A 19,843-nucleotide genomic window follows, 5' to 3' on the forward strand; every position below is an offset into this window, starting at 1 on the left:
AATAATGGTTTCATGGGAATGTTCATGTTGCCTTGCAATAAACAACTGTTTGAACCTTGAACCAATGCCATTTCTTTGTCTTTCAATGTGTTGCTTAAAACAAAAGTATGTTTAAAGGGGGAAATGTTTGTTAATCTCAAAGAAAAAGGGGTAAACTAGTAAATGTACTTATGTCATGATGTTGCCAGGAGATTCCGACTCGACCTGTAGTGGTGTTTCCCTATAAACTGCCTCTGGCACAGGAGAGCTGTCTGTCACACGTCCACAAGAATCAGCTTTCCAAACATTACTCTTTTGGGGTGAAGTTCCATTTATTCCACAAGAATCAGCTTTCCAAACATTACTCTTTTGGGGTGAAGTACCATTTATTCCACAAGAATCAGCTTTCCAAACATTACTCTTTTGGGGTGAAGTTCCATTTATTCCACAAGAATCAGCTTTCCAAACATTACTCTTTTGGGGGGAAGTTCCATTTATTCCACAAGAATCAGCTTTCCAAACATTACTCTTTTGGGGTGAAGTTCCATTTATTCCACAAGAATCAGCTTTCCAAACATTACTCTTTTGGGGTGAAGTACCATTTATTCCAGAAGAATCAGCTTTCCAAACATTACTCTTTTGGGGTGAAGTTCCATTTATTCCACAAGAATCAGCTTTCCAAACATTACTCTTTTGGGGTGAATTTCCATTTATTCCATATATAAATGGCTCCAAAACACATATTCCTATAGAAGAGGGTACAGAGAGATGGACTCTATAAGCTGTATCTGTGATACGGTAATTACTGTATGTGCTCTCTTCTCACCTGATAAACCTTCCTGATCACCTGTGCTAATTATATACACACATGACCAGTGACCCATGACCCCAACATATAGTGCCCTCTAGTGTACAAAACAAGTAAAAATGACCCTCGACAGATACCAGATACACAACTCATAAACAGGCCAAAATGGCTCCTACACTACCATTACGCTTGTTTACACTGAGCTGCACTGGGGTCAGAGAGCATGACTGTAGATCAAGACACTGCAGAGCCGACGTGAGATATGGCTTGGGAAAAGTACCTCAATCCAGGATTGAGAAATGTGTTGTTCTCCCATTATCCCAACTGTTACACCGGGAAGATTGAACAACTGTAGTTTTCCGAAAGCTGCCCTTTTCATCTTCATGCTAATGGCACTAGAACTTGTGTTGAACAACATCATCCCTTGTGGGGAATGGCTTAGTATGGCAAACTTTCCCCCAACTATGGATGCTTGTTTGAGGTACAGTAATTCATTGGTAATCCATATCATTGTTGTCAAGGATGCATTAACAAAGTCAGTAAACAGCCACACACAAGAACATGGTTGTCGTTGAATTGTTTATTTCTTTGTTCGAGCTCTTCTTTGTTCGAGTTTATTTCTTTGTTCGACGGTTACAACAGAGCCTGGGCGCGAACCCAGGGACTCTGATGGCACAGCTGGCGCTGCAGTACAGCGCCCTTAACCACTGCGCCACCCGGGAGACCTTTCAAAGCACTTTCTACCCAGCTTGAGGATAAAAAGGGCAGCTTTCCGGAAAAATTAGCAGTCATTCAATCTTTCCGGTGCAACAATGGGACAATTCGTAGTACAATGTATTCCTCATCCCTGGATTGAGGTCATGCTGTCCGACCCTAGTGCAGCTAGCTGTTAGCACACAAGTCTGGTCTGCTGGCAAGACGTGATGATGAAGGCTGTGCAATGAAAATTGGTGCAATTTAAACAGCCATCCACTAGAGAGCAGTATTTTTATACAGAGAGAGCACCGGTTTGTGGATCTTCACCAAACTCGAATATCTTTGTTCCGAGTTTGGCCCTTGAATTTGAACCTACTGCGACCTTGATGGGTGTACATGTGAAAACGCCGTGCTCCTCCACGGTCTTATTGTGTACTGTACTGTAAATAATCGGATAAACGCAATGGTGAGATATTTTTGTATTTTGAAACGCTATGAATAGCTGTGTCGTGATTAGGAAACTGTGAAGGAGAAACGCTGCTTGCTTCTCTTGCTATAGCCCGCACACCTTGCCAATCTTGGCTATCTAATTTAGCTTATGCAACCGTAATGTATCCTTGATATGTCTTCTATCTTTGTAGCTAACGTTAGGTAGCTGGCTCATATTGTTGCTTTAATAAGCGAGCTAACTACACACATATAAACGCAAAATATAAAGTGTTGTTGGTCCCATGTTTCATGAGATGATCTAATAGATCCCAGAAATATTCCATATGAACAGAAAGCTTATTTCTCAATGCTGTGTGCAAATGTTTTGCTACCCGGTCAGTGAGCATTTATCCTTTGCCAAGATAATCCATCCACCTGACTGGTGTTGCATATCAAGAAGCTGTTTAAACAGCATGGTCAATATATATAGGTGCACCTTGTGCCGGGGAGAATAAATGGCCACTCTAAAATGTACAGTTTTGTCACACAACGCAATGCCACAGATGTCTGAAGGTTTGAGGAGACGTGCATTTGTCATGCTGACTGCAGGAATGTCCACCAGAGCTGTTGCCAGATAATTGAGTGTTCATTTCTCTACCATAAGCTGCCTCCGTCTTTTTAGAGAATTTGGCAGTACGTCCAACCGGCCTCCCAACCGCAGAACGCGTGTATGGCATTGTGGGCGAGCGGTTTGCTGAGTGCCTCATGGTGACGGTGGGGTTATGGTATGGGCAGACATAAGCTACAGACAACGAATACTATTGAATTTTATTGATGGCAATTTAAATGCCCCTAGATATCGTGACAAAATCCTGATGCACATTGTCGTGTCATTCACCTCGTGTTTTAGCATGACAATGCACGGCCCCTTGTCGCAAGGATCTGGAAGCTGAAACTGTGCCAGTTCTTCCATGGCCTGCATACTCACCAGACGTGTCACCCATTGAGCATGTTTGGGATGCTCTGGCTCGACATGTACGACAGCGTGTTCCAGTCCCAGACAATACCCAGAAACTTGCACTGCATAAGGCAAATGGTGGTCACATCAGATACTGACTGGTTTTCTGATCCACGCCCCTACCATTTTTAAAGGTATCTGTGATAGATTAGGGCCTAATGAATTTATTTCAATTGACTGATATCCTTAAATGAATTGTAACTGAGTAAAATTGTAGAAACGATTGCATGTTATGTGTTTGTTCAGGGTAGTTAATGATGCTCTCATCAGCACTGCGCATACAGCACAGTCACTGTGTGCTTCAGACCTGCTCTACCTTTGCCCGCTCTGTCTGATCTAATACTTCTGTAACAGTATGACCATGGCTGGTTCACAATGTTGCCTGTCAACACAATGTTCCTGAAACTAATCAGGTCTAATGCTCTCTGGGGGAGAAGTGGTTTTGGTTTATATTGCGGTCGCCATTCATTCATTATGAGCTGTAATCTGTGGCGAGACTAGGCCGCCTTGAGCCAAACCAGACTGTTGCTTTCTGTTGACGTAAAGTGGAACTAACAATCTCTCGTCTTTGTGTAGGCAAAATATCTTGCGCAGATCATTGTCATGGGGGCGCAGGTAGTAGGACGGGCGTTTGCACGTGCATTGCGGCAAGAATATGCAGGTATGTTCCAACTCAACGATGCTTTTGTATGGTATTTCAATGTCAAATGGACTGTGAAAACGTCTCATTTAGGGCAATTAAATCTGTCTTTCTGTCTCTGATAGAGAAACAAACTGTTGCATTAATGTTCCTTACCTGAGAAGGTGACCAACCTGGTCTCTTCTGTCTCTCTACCTGTCTCTGAGAGAGAAACAAACTGTTGCATTAATGTTCCTTACCTGAGAAGGTGACCAACCTGGTCTCTTCTGTCTCTGAGAGAGAAACAAACTGTTGCATTAATGTTCCTTACCTGAGAAGGTGACCAACCTGGTCTCTTCTGTCCCTCTACCTGTCTCTGATAGAGAAACAAACTGTTGCATTAATGTTCCTTACCTGAGAAGGTGACCAACCTGGTCTCTTCTGTCTCTGAGAGAGAAACAAACTGTTGTATTAATGTTCCTTACCTGAGAAGGTGACCAACCTGGTCTCTTCTGTCTCTGAGAGAGAAACAAACTGTTGTATTAATGTTCCTTACCTGAGAAGGTGACCAACCTGGTCTCTTCTGTCTCTGTCTGCAGCAAACTGTTGTATTAATGTTCCTTACCTGAGAAGGTGACCAACCTGGTCTCTTCTGTCTCTCTACCTGTCTCTTGATAGAGAAACAAACTGTTGTATTAATGTTCCTTACCTGAGAAGGTGACCAACCCGGTCTCTTCTGTCTCTCTACCTGTCTCTGATAGAGAAACAAACTGTTGTATTAATGTTCCTTACCTGAGAGGTGACCAACCTGGTCTCTTCTGTCTCTGTCTGCAGCCAGTCAAGCTGCAGCGGAGCACCAGATGGGGCGTGCCGGACAGCAGTCAGCAGCAGCCTCTAGTCTCACTGGGATGACCTTACAGGAGGCCCAGCAGATCCTTGCATGTCGCCACGCTCACCCCTGAGGGCTCCAGAAGGTACACACACTTTAAAGTACATTGAAGGCAACACCCAGAGAACACAGGCCCTGTCCCTGCCTCTCCCCTTCCCCTAGGAACTTCACAGCACACAGATGATTGGATGGGTATTAACAATGTCGGTACCTCCATCTTGTCCCCTAACAGGTTAGGAGGAGATGTTGCATGTCGTCCATCTTGTCCCCTAACAGGTTAGGAGGAGATGTTGCATGTCGTCCATCTTGTCCCCTAACAGGTTAGGAGGAGATGTTTCATGTCGTCCATCTTGTCCCCTAACAGGTTAGGAGGAGATGTTGCATGTCGTCCATCTTGTCCCCTAACAGGTTAGGAGGAGATGTTGCATGTCGTCCATCTTGTCCCCTAACAGGTTAGGAGGAGATGTTTCATGTCGTCCATCTTGTCCCCTAACAGGTTAGGAGGAGATGTTGCATGTCGTCCATCTTGTCCCCTAACAGGTTAGGAGGAGATGTTGCATGTCGTCCATCTTGTCCCCTAACAGGTTAGGAGATGTTGCATGTCGTCCATCTTGTCCCCTAACAGGTTAGGAGGAGATGTTGCATGTCGTCCATCTTGTCCCCTAACAGGTTAGGAGGAGACGTTGCATGTCGTCCATCTTGTCCCCTAACAGGTTAGGAGGAGACGTTGCATGTCGTCCATCTTGTCCCCTAACAGGTTAGGAGGAGATGTTGCATGTCGTCCATCTTGTCCCCTAACAGGTTAGGAGGAGATGTTGCATGTCGTCCATCTTGTCCCCTAACAGGTTAGGAGGAGATGTTGCATGTCGTCCATCTTGTCCCCTAACAGGTTAGGAGGAGATGTTGCATGTCGTCCATCTTGTCCCCTAACCGGTTAGGGGGAGACGTTTCATGTCGTCCATCTTGTCCCCTAACAGGTTAGGAGGAGATGTTGCATGTCGTCCATCTTGTTCCCTAACAGGTTAGGGAGGAGATGTTGCATGTCGTCCATCTTGTCCCCTAACAGGTTAGGAGGAGATGTTGCATGTCGTCCATCTTGTCCCTAACCGGTTAGGAGGAGATGTTGCATGTCGTCCATCTTGTCCCCTAACAGGTTAGGAGGAGATGTTGCATGTCGTCCATCTTGTCCCTAACAGGTTAGGAGGAGATGTTGCATGTCGTCCATCTTGTCCCCTAACAGGTTAGGAGGAGATGTTTCATGTCGTCCATCTTGTCCCTAACAGGTTAGGAGATGTTTCATGTCGTCCATCTTGTTCCCTAACAGGTTAGGAGGAGATGTTGCATGTCGTCCATCTTGTTCCCTAACAGGTTAGGAGGAGATGTTGCATGTCGTCCATCTTGTCCCCTAACAGGTTAGGAGGAGATGTTGCATGTCGTCCATCTTGTCCCCTAACCGGTTAGGAGGAGATGTTGCATGTCGTCCATCTTGTCCCCTAACAGGTTAGGAGGAGATGTTGCATGTCGTCCATCTTGTCCCCTAACAGGTTAGGAGGAGATGTTGCATGTCGTCCATCTTGTCCCCTAACAGGTTAGGAGGAGATGTTTCATGTCGTCCATCTTGTCCCCTAACAGGTTAGGAGGAGATGTTGCATGTCGTCCATCTTGTCCCCTAACAGGTTAGGAGGAGATGTTGCATGTCGTCCATCTTGTCCCCTAACAGGTTAGGAGGAGATGTTGCATGTCGTCCATCTTGTCCCCTAACAGGTTAGGGAGGAGATGTTGCATGTCGTTAATCCCTGTCCAGTCATATTTACACAAGTGTATATGGGCTCGGGCGCAGGCTAGAGAGTTTTCTGGACAGGGTCACACTCACAAATTTAGAAGACAGGAAGTTCCTTCGTGTGGCCTACATACAAGACAGACAAGTGTGTGTATATGGAGGTAAATGTATTTCCATATTAGGCCTTTGGTGGGGCCAACCTGTTCATAACTGACCTGCTGTACTTTGTCAACAGAACTATGAACACCTTTTTAAAGTCAATGACAAGGAGGTGGGCGGATCTTTCTATCTACAGTCCAAGGTGAGGTTCAATTTCCAGTATCGAGCCATCTCTGTGCGAGTCCGTGCTTATTAGTGCCAGAGAGGCTTGAAACCATGTGACTCAACAAGCAATTGCTTCCTTGTAACCATGGAGACTCAGACCACCTCCTTGAGGTATTCATAGGGCGTAATGGCAAGTTGAGTCTCTTGGGTTTCATACCTCTTTGGTGCTTGTACAGAGCCTTGCACAGAGCTGTCCTGATGATCATTAAATTAGGCTGGTGATGGGGCACATTCTTAGACCTGTAGTCACTATCATGATCTTGCCTTATATTAGGACTAGAGGTCGACTGATTATGATTTTTCAACGCTGATACCCATTATTGGAGGACCAAAAAAAGACGTTACAGATTAATATTTGTAATAATGACAATTACAACAATACTGAATGAACACTTATTTTAACTTGATATAATACATCAATAAAATCAATTTGGCCTCAAATAAATAATGAAACATGTTCAATTTGGTTTGAAAAATGCAAAAAAAGTGTTGGAGAAGAACGTAAAAGTGTAATATGTGCTATTTAAGAAAGCTAATGTTTAAGTTCCTTGCTCAGAACATATGAAAGCTGGTGGTTCCTTTTAACATGAGTCTTCAATATTCCCAGGTAAGAAGTTTTAGATTGTAGTTATTATAGGACTATTTCTCTCTATACCATTTGTATTTCTTATGCATTTGACTATTGGATGTTCTGATAGGCACTTTAGTATTGCCAGTGTAACAGTATAGCTTCCGTCCCTCTCCTCGCTCCTACCTGGGCTCAAACCAAGAACACATCGACAACAGCCACCCTCGAAGCAGCATTACCCATGCAGAGCAAGGGGAACAACTACTCCAAGTCTCAGAGAGAGTGACGTTTGAAACGCTATTAGCGCGCACCCCGCTAACCAGCTAGCCATTTCACATCGGTTACACCAGCCTCATCTCGAGAGTTGATAGGCTTGAAGTCATAAACAGTGCAATGCTTGATGCACAACGAAGAGCTGCTGGCAAAATGCACGAAAGTGCTGTTTGAATGAATGCTTACGAGCCTGCTCGTTCTGCCCCTGAACAAGGCAGTTAACCCACCGTTCCTAGGCTGTCATTGAAAATAAGAATGTGTTCTAAACTGACTTGCCTAGTGAAATAAAGGTGTAAAAAAACAACTTGTAATCGGCCGACCTCTAATTAGGACACCGTGTGTGTGTGTGTGTGTGTGTGTCCGTCCCTCTGTGTATTTGAAGGTGGTGAGAGCGAAGGAGCGTCTAGATGAGGAGCTCTCTATTCAGACACAGGACAGTCAACCCAAACCCCCACCAGAGCAGAAGCAACAGACTCCAGAAACATGAACCGCCCCCCTCCCTACCCCACCCACTGTAAATTATACCCTCAATAAAAGCCTTATCCTTTTCTCAACCCGTGTCTCTGTGTGTATGACTCTTTACGAGATCAGGGTCGTGTTCATTATGTGCCAAACGTAAGAAACCGGACTGAATCGGGGAGGTTCTATACCTGGAATTGGCCAATAAGAAACACTTATTTTCATTTTCCGCATTGTGCTCTAATGATCACAACCTGTGAATTAGACCTGGGTCACATCTATATCACAATGCTGCCTCTGTGTGGTTGGTCACAGCAGTGTAAGCCTCCATAATGGAAGAATTTAGCAGTTTCTGTTACTAGTAGAGCCATCCTGTGCCATTATCCAATACGTATATGATCGTCTGTGTTGACCTGTCATTCAGGGTTCCCCACCTGAGGAGTAGAGCCATCCTGTGCCATTATCCAATACGTATATGATCGTCTGTGTTGGCCTGTCATTCAGGGTTCCCCACCTGTTTTAATCACCACCTGTTTACATAGCAGTTTGCAAACAATGTCATATTTTTTAATCATGTAGTTAATAAAGCCCCATACAAATAAGAGCCGTGTTCAAATACCCATAGTAACATGTATACTACATACTTAATGAGAATGAGTTCATTCTAGTATACTGTAAGTGTAATCAATGGTATTCTTTCAGTTGAGCGTACTAGCGCTTAGAATAGCGCTGTCTCCCGGAAGTTGATGCTGTTGCTATGCAACGTCTTGCTAGAATAAAAAAGTATTTTTTAGACATTTTACGACTTCGGGTGTGTTCGTAAATTCATGATAAAGTTGGGAGAGAACATGCAATTCTGGTGCAGCACATGCTACCTACACAGTTACATGTGTAGGCTAGCGAATTTAATTTAGAATTAAAAAATAAATAAATCCCAGAATGTTATTTCCTACTTCTTTCTCTCCTGTTGCTTCCTTCCTTGCTTTCAACAGTTAATTGAAATACGTTAAGTTGTCCGTATCTTTATCATTCTAATGACATGTTTGCATAATAGAGGACTAGAATTAGATGCAGACTGCTTTTAATTATCTTCACGAAGATTGAATGGTTATGGGTCTGAATAAATATCTGCTATAGACTTCCCCCATCACACGTTCATCTTCTTTCAAACTCCCCGTGAGTTCTATTGGCTGCTGTGTTTTAACATTCAGCAAAGAGCTTGCATCCCTCTTTGAGTAGTTTATTGGTATAAGAAATGCAACAACAACAAAAAGTCCAGCAAGCTATTCTAGTCTAGCTTTTCCTACATGAGACCAAGAGCTAAGCAGTGTTCTTTCAAAGTAGAGGCCAGCGGAACACAGGTGTGTGTGTTTAGCTCAAGAGACAGAGGCTATACATTTGAAGTTATGCATAACCCATCATTCATTACTTAAATATAACACAAATACTGCATTGAATGTACTACCTGAAAGAGGTAGGCTAGGACATCTATATCACCACCTATATTATCTATTTTGGATGCAATTTGAATGGAATTGAGAGACTGCAAGAGAGTGCTTGCGTGTGCACTGATTTAAAGCAACGATGTTCAAGTGATAGGCTGTTTTAAAACTCTGCAGCTACAATAAAAGATATATATCTTTACAACAAAACAAATTAGGTGACCCCAAAAGCCATTAGGTCTGTATATTACTGTATCATAGGCTATGCTGCAGCATGTAGTCCTCCCTGTCACCAGAAAACAAGTGACCATGATGGGTCTACAGGGTGATAGGTCTACAGGGTGATGGGTCTACAGGGTGATAGGTCTACATGATGATAGGTCTACATGATGATAGGTCTACATGATGATAGGTCTACATGATGATAGGTCTACATGATGATAGCTCTACAGGAAGATAGGTCTACATGATGACAGCTCTACAGGATGATAGGTCTACAGGATGATAGGTCAACATGATGATAGGTCTCTACATGATGATAGGTCTACAGGATGATAGGTCTACATGATGACAGCTCTACAGGAAGATAGGTCTACATGATGACAGCTCTACAGGATGATAGGTCTACAGGATGATAGGTCTACAGGATGATAGGTCTACATGATGACAGCTCTACAGGAAGATAGGTCTACATGATGACAGCTCTACAGGATGATAGGTCTACAGGATGATAGGTCTACATGATGATAGCTCTACATGATGATAGCTCTACATGATGACAGCTCTACAGGAAGATAGGTCTACATGCATTGTGAACTTCCCTCCATAGTGAGGTGGGCTGCCTGTCTGAAGGCCGTAGAGAAGGCCAGAGAGAAGCCATGTTTAGACATTGCATATAATTTAACAGTTCCATTTCAGGTCATGCTGTTTATATAACTAATAAATAATTATCCCTGGAAAATGGAGTGGTTTTGGGTGGTAAATCTCGGTATCCGGGTTTTCGCCATTCAACCCTGGTTTTGACCCTCGCTTGTCTGGGAAATAATCCCTCATAAGTGAGTCCTTGCTGATGTTGTGATGTCATCCTAACGCAGGTCAATGTTGCCACTGATGTGTTCAAGGATCTGACATTGTCAAAGCCAACTGCGTCATTCCATGAATCAGAGGACTCTACAACTATCTGAGGGTGTGTCCCAATTCTCCAAACGTTCCCCATAATGGTGTAAGCATTGGCTTACATTGATCCACCACTGAGAATAGTGGCCAGCTTGACAAAAGCCTAAAGAAATCAATTGACAAGTGCCTGAGCAGAACTCAACAAACAGAAGACGCTGTACCCAATAGGAGAGATGGAAGAGGAAGCCAGACACCCCACTCAGTGTTTTTGTATTTTATTTGATGGTTTAATGAAAGTCAATGAACTATTAGAGTGTTAACCAAAATGTGTCCTCAGGACCCCAAGAGCTGCATGTTTTTTTCTCTCCATAGCACTACACAGCTTATTCAAATAATACAAGCTTGATGATGTGTTGGTTATTTGAATCAGCTGTGTAGTGCTATGGGGGGGCAGGACCGAGTTTGGGAAACACTTGTTGACCAGACCTGTTGACCAGACCCAGTTGCTCTTGCATTGGTTTCTATGGGAGACACACCCAGTTAATTTGACTGGAAATGACCATGTAAAATGGTAAACGGCTTGAGTGAACTATCTTCATTTATCCACCATCTTTGCCCTTTAGCCAATCAACAGAGATTTTGGAGTACCCATAGTGATGGATAGAGGGTGCACTTGCCACAAGACCAGAGATTGTAGTACCTCATCAACCCACATCTGACATCTGCTGCTGATCCCAATGGCTGATTCTCTGTCATTCTGGAAGACACAGCAGTTCCTGTCTAACACTGAGCAGAATTGCTGCCTAGTTCAAGCATCCTTTTCAGTTGTGGAGCATCTCTTCAGCATTGGAGGGCATGTCATCAGAGGCAACAGCTGGTCACTTTTAAAAAGCCACTTATAAACTTGAGTTGTCATGGAATCATTTTGAACACTTAAAATATAGTTAAGATGTGATTTAAAAACTATATACGGTGTGGTGTGTGTGATGCAGCACTCCAGATGTAGTAACTGAAAAATGACAAATAAATTGTATCAAATGCGACTTTATTAAACATTTTCTTTCCATTGACATTATCGTAATAAAATTCCTCTAAAACAGAAGCACACAGCTATGTTGTACCAATGGGAGACACAGCTATGTTGTACCAATGGGAGACACAGCTATGTTGTACCAATGGGAGACACAGCTATGTTGTACCAATGGGAGACACAGCTATGTTGTACCAATGGGAGACACAGCTATGTTGTACCAATGGGAGACACAGCTATGTTGTACCAATGGGAGACACAGCTATGTTGTACCAATGGGAGACACAGCTATGTTGTACCAATGGGAGACACAGCTATGTTGTACCAATGGGAGACTTTTACAACTCTAAAATGAAGCATGTTCAAGAACCTCGAGAACACGATCCCAGGAAAAAATATATATTCATATATATATATATATATTTCATTTTTCATATACTTTTATATCTTCTATATTTTCACTTACAATAAAAGGCACTTGGAATATGTTTTAAAATACTGACATTTAAAATATCTCAAAAAATGTGCAAAAAAATAACTTGGATACAGGCCTCTGGTGGCCTTAGTCTTGAATTAACCCTTTGCACACTGCTGTGGCACCAGTCAATGAATGGCATCCCTTGTAAGGGGCACTAATATTGCTAGCTATCACAATTTAGTGCCCCAGATGTTCCTGTGTTCAGCACATACTGTGACTCTCGTTATAGCTTCATTATTCATTGGCGTCAATTAGCTTCTTGTTTTTTAACCCTTTCGGGTAAAAAGTACCGCTTCTTTTCAACTATGACAGATAGGGGGTTCATTCTAAAAAAGAAAACATCAATCCAACATAAGAGTTATTGCTATTGATCCTCAAAACCAGCAAATTACAGAACCATATCAACCCACTGAGAATCAATTGACTTATACATTTGATATTTTCAACTGTTGGCAATTATTTATTATAATTGGCACATCCCCTATAATATAAAGACTCCTGGGGAAGACAAAAGTGCAGAACATTACATGACAGAACGTGCCCAAAGGGTTAATGATTCAAACAGCTTATTTTATATTGAAATATGTGGAACCTGGAATAGGATCCGTGTCAATTTCAGCTTTCTCCACCCAGCAGCCTAGAACCCTAGCCTGGTCCCAGATCCGTTTGTGCTGTCTAGCCAACTCCTATTGTCATTGTCATGAATTCGCCAGACTGAACAAACAGATCTGGGACCACGCTACCAGAACACTCCTCTCTCTCTCTCTCTGGCTTCAATGAGCAAGAGAGACAGAGGAGGAGAGAGAGAGATGAAGGGATGAAAGGACAGAGGGGATTGGACTGGGGAGACCAGTCAAGTCTGAGGATTCCACTGTTGCCAAGGAAACCTAGCCTACTTATTAACACCTGTTACCGGTGACATCATCTGACTCTGAAATCACACTGGAGGTTGGTCCACTGACATGGAGGTGGTTTGCTTCTACCATGCCTGCCTGGGGGGAGATAGAAATACTGGCCACAAAAGAGGAGGCTAGAGAGTGTGTCTATGTGTGGAACAGTCTCTGTGTGTGTGTGAGGCTAGAGAGCGTGTCCATGTGTAGAACAGTCTCCGTGTGTGTGTGTGTGTGTGACCACAGTGATTAAGAGTGGCCGAGGCAGAAATAGAAATGTGCAGTGAATCTGCACAGCACAAATCCTCCCTTGTCTTGTCAGAGACAGCACTGCAGCCTCCTGCACTGCAGCCTCCTGCACTGCAGCCTCCTGCACAACATGACTTATTTTAACCCTCTCCTTACAAACCCCAAACATATTTAGCCAGAGAGGATTATACTGGATATCTGGGTTTGTTTACTGTGTGTGTGAGTGCGCGAATGCATGTTTTAGTGTTTTTACTCTAACCCTCTGGTGAAAGGCTTTGTGGCGACCGCTGACCGGCTAGAGAGGGAGTGAGAGTGTTCAGCCTTTTGGCTTTAATTTATATACAAAAAACAGAGAGCAGACAGAGTTCAGTGACCTAGTTTCCCTGCTGGCTGGCAGCATCAGGCAGGGAGAGGAGAGAGAGAGAAACGGGGTGGGCACGGACTTCAGAGACGAGAGGCCCTGGTGAGGGTGGGATGGGCTCTCTCTACCCTGTTCATTCATTTCTCCATTCACCCCCCCCCCCCCTCCTCCTCTCCAGGCTACCCACCATTTTAGATGTTCATATTGTAATTCAGTTGATGTTGTCATGGGGATCCCTTCCTCTAAACCTAGGTCTGGTAAACCCTTCAGTCTAGCCTAGCCCTAGGTCTGTTAAACCCTTCGTCTAGCCTAGCCCTAGGTCTGTTAAACCCTTCATCTAACCTAGCCCTCGGTCTGGTAAACCCTTAGTCTAGCCTAGCCCTAGGTCTGTTAAACCCTTCATCTAGCCTAGCCCTAGGTCTGTTAAACCCTTCATCTAGCCTAGCCCTAGCTAGGTATGTTAAACCCTTCGTCTAGCCTAGCCCTAGGTCTGTTAAACCCTTCATCTAACCTAGCCCTAGCTAGGTATGTTAAACCCTTCGTCTAGCCTAGCCCTAGGTCTGTTAAACCCTTCATCTAGCCTAGCCCTAGGTCTGTTAAACCCTTCATCTAGCCCTAGGTCTGTTAAACCCTTCATCTAGCCTAGCCCTAGCTAGGTATGTTAAACCCTTCGTCTAGCCTAGCCCTAGGTCTGTTAAACCCTTCATCTAACCTAGCCCTAGCTAGGTATGTTAAACCCTTCGTCTAGCCTAGCCCTAGGTCTGTTAAACCCTTCATCTAGCCTAGCCCTAGGTCTGTTAAACCCTTCATCTAGCCCTAGGTCTGTTAAACCCTTCATCTAGCCTAGCCCTAGCTAGGTATGTTAAACCCTTCGTCTAGCCTAGCCCTAGGTCTGTTAAACCCTTCATCTAACCTAGACCTAGCTAGGTATGTTAAACCCTTCGTCTAGCCTAGCCCTAGGTCTGTTAAACCCTTCATCTAGCCTAGCCCTAGGTCTGTTAAACCCTTCATCTAGCCTAGCTCGAGGTCTGTTAAACCCTTCATCTAACCTAGCCCTAGGTCTGTTAAACCCTTTGTCTAGCCTAGCCCGAAGTCTGTTAAACCCTTCGTCTAGCCTAGCCCTAGGTCTGTTAAACCCTTCGTCTAGCCTAGCCCTAGGTCTGTTAAACCCTTCGTGTAGCCTAGCCCTAGGTCTGTTAAACCCTTCGTCTAGCCTAGCCCGAAGTCTGTTAAACCCTTCGTCTAGCCTAGCCCTAGGTCTGTTAAACCCTTTGTCTAGCCTAGCCCTAGGTATGTTAAACCCTTTGTGTAGCCTAGCCCTAGGTCTGTTAAACCCTTCGTCTAGCCTAGCCCTAGGTCTGTTAAACCCAATCCCTAACAGATGCCCTTTATGTTTGCATTCAGAAGTTCAGAACCCATCCTCTCCTCTGGATGGTGCTGTGTAAATTGGACACTGATTAATGTGTCCAGTCTGTGTAGCTATGGGCCTTTATACCACCACAACCACTCCATCTACTGGACCACATGGTCACTTTGACAGCACCATAAACATCATGTGTGGGTCTGGAGGTAAACCCTGTCAATAGATGGGCTCAGAGAGTGTGTGGGTCTGGAGGTAAACCCTGTCAATAGATGGGCTCAGAGAGAGTGTGGGTCTGGAGGTAAACCCTGTCAATAGATGGGCTCAGAGAGTGTGTGGGTCTGGAGGTAAACCCTGTCAATAGATGGGCTCAGAGAGTGTGGGTCTGGAGGTAAACCCTGTCAATAGATGGGCTCAGAGAGTGTGTGGGTCTGGAGGTAAACCCTGTCAATAGATGGGCTCAGAGAGTGTGTGGGTCTGGAGGTAAACCCTGTCAATAGATGGGCTCAGAGAGTGTGTGGGTCTGGAGGTAAACCCTGTAAATAGATGGGCTCAGAGAGTGTGTGGGTCTGGAGGTAAACCCTGTCAATAGATGGACTCAGAGAGAGTGTGGGTCTGGAGGTAAACCCTGTCAATAGATGGACTCAGAGAGAGTGTGGGTCTGGAGGTAAACCCTGTCAATAGATGGACTCAGAGAGTGTTTGGGTCTGGAGGTAAACCCTGCCAATAGATGGACTCAGAGAGTGTGTGGGTCTGGAGGTAAACCCTGCCAATAGATGGACTCAGAGAGTGTGTACTCTCTCTACATAGTGAGGATCTGTACAGGGCCTCTTCTATAACGGTGTGATTGTCAGTAAGGATTATTATCATAAATTGGCCATCCCCTGACCCCACTCACCTGGGTCGTGTTCATTAGGCACCAAACGGAAGGAAAAACTAAGGGACAATCTATGCTCAGAAACCCTACTTTTCCATTGCAAAACATGTTTTTATGTTTTCTGTTGCATGTCCTAATGAACACAACCCTGTTCAGGACAGGAAGGACCATCATCCCTACAGCCCCTCCATATCCCAGGCCAGCCCAGGGAGAAAGCTGACTTACAGAGCAGCCATCACAAGAAATATAAAACAAAACGTCAACATCACAAAATGTCTCGTCTGAACATCAATGATAACAGAACAAACAAATGACTAACAAAAACTACCATAACTGTAATTATTCTCAAAACGATGGACATACCGTATGGAAAATAAAGTATGGACATACCGTATGGAATATAAAGTATGGACATACTGTATGGAAAATAAAGTATGGACATACTGTATGGAATATAAAGTATGGACATACCGTATGGAAAATAAAGTATGGACATACCGTATGGAATATAAAGTATGGACATACCGTATGGAAAATAAAGTATGGACATACCGTATGGAATATAAAGTATGGACATACCGTATGGAAAATAAAGTATGGACATACCGTATGGAATATAAAGTATGGACATACCGTATGGAAAATAAAGTATGGACATACCGTATGGAAAATAAAGTATGGACATACCGTATGGAATATAAAGTATGGACATACCGTATGGAAAATAAAGTATGGACATACCGTATGGAATATAAAGTATGGACATACCGTATGGAAAATAAAGTATGGACATACCGTATGGAATATAAAGTATGGACATACCGTATGGAATATAAAGTATGGACATACCGTATGGACATACTGTATGGAAAATAAAGTATGGACATACCGTATGGACATACCGTATGGAAAATAAAGTATGGACATACTGTATGGAATATAAAGTATGGACATACCGTATGGACATACTGTATGGAAAATAAAGTATGGACATACCGTATGGACATACCGTATGGAAAATAAAGTATGGACATACCGTATGGAAAATAAAGTATGGACATACCGTATGGAATATAAAGTATGGACATACCGTATGGAAAATAAAGTATGGACATACCGTATGGAATATAAAGTATGGACATACCGTATGGACATACTGTATGGAAAATAAAGTATGGACATACCGTATGGAATATAAAGTATGGACATACCGTATGGAATATAAAGTATGGACATACCGTATGGAAAATAAAGTATGGACATACCGTATGGAAAATAAAGTATGGACATACCGTATGGAAAATAAAGTATGGACATACCGTATGGAAAATAAAGTATGGACATACCGTATGGAAAATAAAGTATGGACATACCGTATGGAAAATAAAGTATGGACATACCGTATGGAAAATAAAGTATGGACATACCGTATGGAATATAAAGTATGGACATACCGTATGGAAAATAAAGTATGGACATACCGTATGGACATACTGTATGGAAAATAAAGTATGGACATACCGTATGGACAATAAAGTATGGACATACCGTATGGAATATAAAGTATGGACATACCGTATGGAATATAAAGTATGGACATACCGTATGGAATATAAAGTATGGACATACCGTATGGAAAATAAAGTATGGACATACCGTATGGACATACCGTATGGAATATAAAGTATGGACATACCGTATGGACATACTGTATGGAATATAAAGTATGGACATACCGTATGGAAAATAAAGTATGGACATACCGTATGGAAAATAAAGTATGGACATACCGTATGGAAAATAAAGTATGGACATACCGTATGGAAAATAAAGTATGGGCATACCGTATGGAAAATAAAGTATGGACATACCGTATGGAAAATAAAGTATGGACATACCGTATGGAATATAAAGTATGGACATACCGTATGGAAAATAAAGTATGGACATACCGTATGGACATACCGTATGGAAAATAAAGTATGGACATACCGTATGGAAAATAAAGTATGGACATACCGTATGGAATATAAAGTATGGACATACCGTATGGAATATAAAGTATGGACATACCGTATGGAATATAAAGTATGGACATACCGTATGGACATACTGTATGGAATATAAAGTATGGACATACCGTATGGAATATAAAGTATGGACATACCGTATGGACATACTGTATGGAATATAAAGTATGGACATACCGTATGGAATATAAAGTATGGACATACCGTATGGACATACTGTATGGAATATAAAGTATGGACATACCGTATGGAATATAAAGTATGGACATACCGTATGGACATACTGTATGGAATATAAAGTATGGACATACCGTATGGAATATAAAGTATGGACATACCGTATGGACATACTGTATGGAATATAAAGTATGGACATACCGTATGGACATACTGTATGGAATATAAAGTATGGACATACCGTATGGAATATAAAGTATGGACATACCGTATGGACATACTGTATGGAATATAAAGTATGGACATACCGTATGGAAAATAAAGTATGGACATACCGTATGGAAGATAAAGTATGGACATACCGTATGGAAAATAAAGTATGGACATACCGTCATGGAAAATGGAAATGTAAGACCTTTAAAGAAAGATGGAGAGAGAGTGAGTAGAGGGGGAGGGGTATTTGGCTCTTCAGGGGAATGTTTCTTGTGTTGAGATGCTCCTCTCACCTGTCCTCTTCTCCTCTCACCTCCCCTCCTATACCCACATAACATGGTTCACTCAACATTCTACATCCATCATATCTCTGCGACTCCAGCTTATGGAAGGACCCCAGAGTCCACAGAGAAAGGTGGCCGTTTCAAGCCTGAGCGTAAATGAAGGGAAAACCAAGATAGTGAAGATGGAAAGAGAAAGACAGAATGTTTCCAGAGAGCCACAAGTACAAGTTGGCAGTTCCATGTTTTGTAAAACGTAACAAAGACACTGGTTTTGTACGGTATAAGTGCATGTTGAATGCATCAATCCAACCATACGGATTCTAACATCAGTCAATTGTTCTAAAGTCTGTGAATGAACACCACTTCCTTGGAAAAGTGAAGTGAGTCAGTTTGTAGTGTGGCTGTGTCCTGTGACCAGCCCAGCTGTACGTAGCAGTAAAGCCTGATTCACACCGTAGGACCAAACCATGTCTTACTGTAGCAGCCTGGCCTGGTTACGCCATGATGCTGAACCATGCTAAACAGAACACTGTGAAAAGAAGATCCCAGCCAGCACGGTACGGTTTGAGTCAGCCCTATAGTGTCAATCAGCCTGTGTCACACACCCTGTGGTTCAGGATACACAGCTCCCAGTCTACCCTCAAGGATGGATCTTTTTTGGCACAATGTGGGACTGTTGAACTCGGGACAAAGCAACCAACAGCCAACTCCACAAGGACTCAGGACTCTTCACTGGACAGCCACCTGTTTTACACAGCTGCTTTTAATGAAAGGTCATTTCAACACTGTTCCACAACACAGTGTGTTACTTCAGCAGTGGACCTTTCATACCCAGTACTTAACTCACTGTGTCATTTAGAAGTAGAGTTGTTGTGGACAATAATAGATTGGACTGGGAGGCTGACTGACCGGAGTAATTCACCTGTCCACCAGGGGGTTACATAACAACACCTGTGCCATAGACGTTACCGTGATGAAGAAGAAGAAGAAGAAGAATATTGGTCATTTGCTGGGTGATATAACACCGTTTGTCTGCCTTCTAAGACTTGAGTTGCTCTGCGTCCTTACACAAGCCCCCAGTGTGCAACAACAAGCCCGTGACATGTCATTGTGGAAAGGGCTGGTCCACGATGGTCACCCTCCCGAATCGGGAAAAGATTGTCAAAAATAGTCATCAAAGTGCTCACGTTTAGTTTCGGTCATGTTTGAGGAGAGTTTTTGAGAGGTTAGCAGCAGTTGTGAGGTTTACATCACTATCGCCTGGGTTGATGTTCTGACTAAAAGGGGGTTGTGTGCTCCTTGGTGGGATGTCATTCTGATTGACATCCAATAGCACCTCCCTACTATTTAAAGTAAGGAGATGCAGTCAATTAATCCGTAATCCCCTTCTAAATCAGTTTGACTTCACTTCCGATAAAACAGGAAGTTTGTCCAATTGTGTTCACAGCACTTTGTAGGAAGTAGTTTGTGTAACCTTTAAAGCAGTGGAATGGG

General features: G+C 43.1%; 1 pseudogene; it reads left to right on the forward strand.

Moving 5' to 3' along the window:
- Nucleotides 1–1,854: 1,854 nt before the first annotated feature.
- On the forward strand, nucleotides 1,855–7,937 carry LOC124027512 (annotated as a pseudogene).
- Nucleotides 7,938–19,843: the final 11,906 nt, after the last annotated feature.

This window comes from Oncorhynchus gorbuscha, unplaced genomic scaffold (genome assembly GCF_021184085.1).
Source record: "Oncorhynchus gorbuscha isolate QuinsamMale2020 ecotype Even-year unplaced genomic scaffold, OgorEven_v1.0 Un_scaffold_3313, whole genome shotgun sequence".
Lineage (NCBI taxonomy): Eukaryota > Metazoa > Chordata > Actinopteri > Salmoniformes > Salmonidae > Oncorhynchus > Oncorhynchus gorbuscha.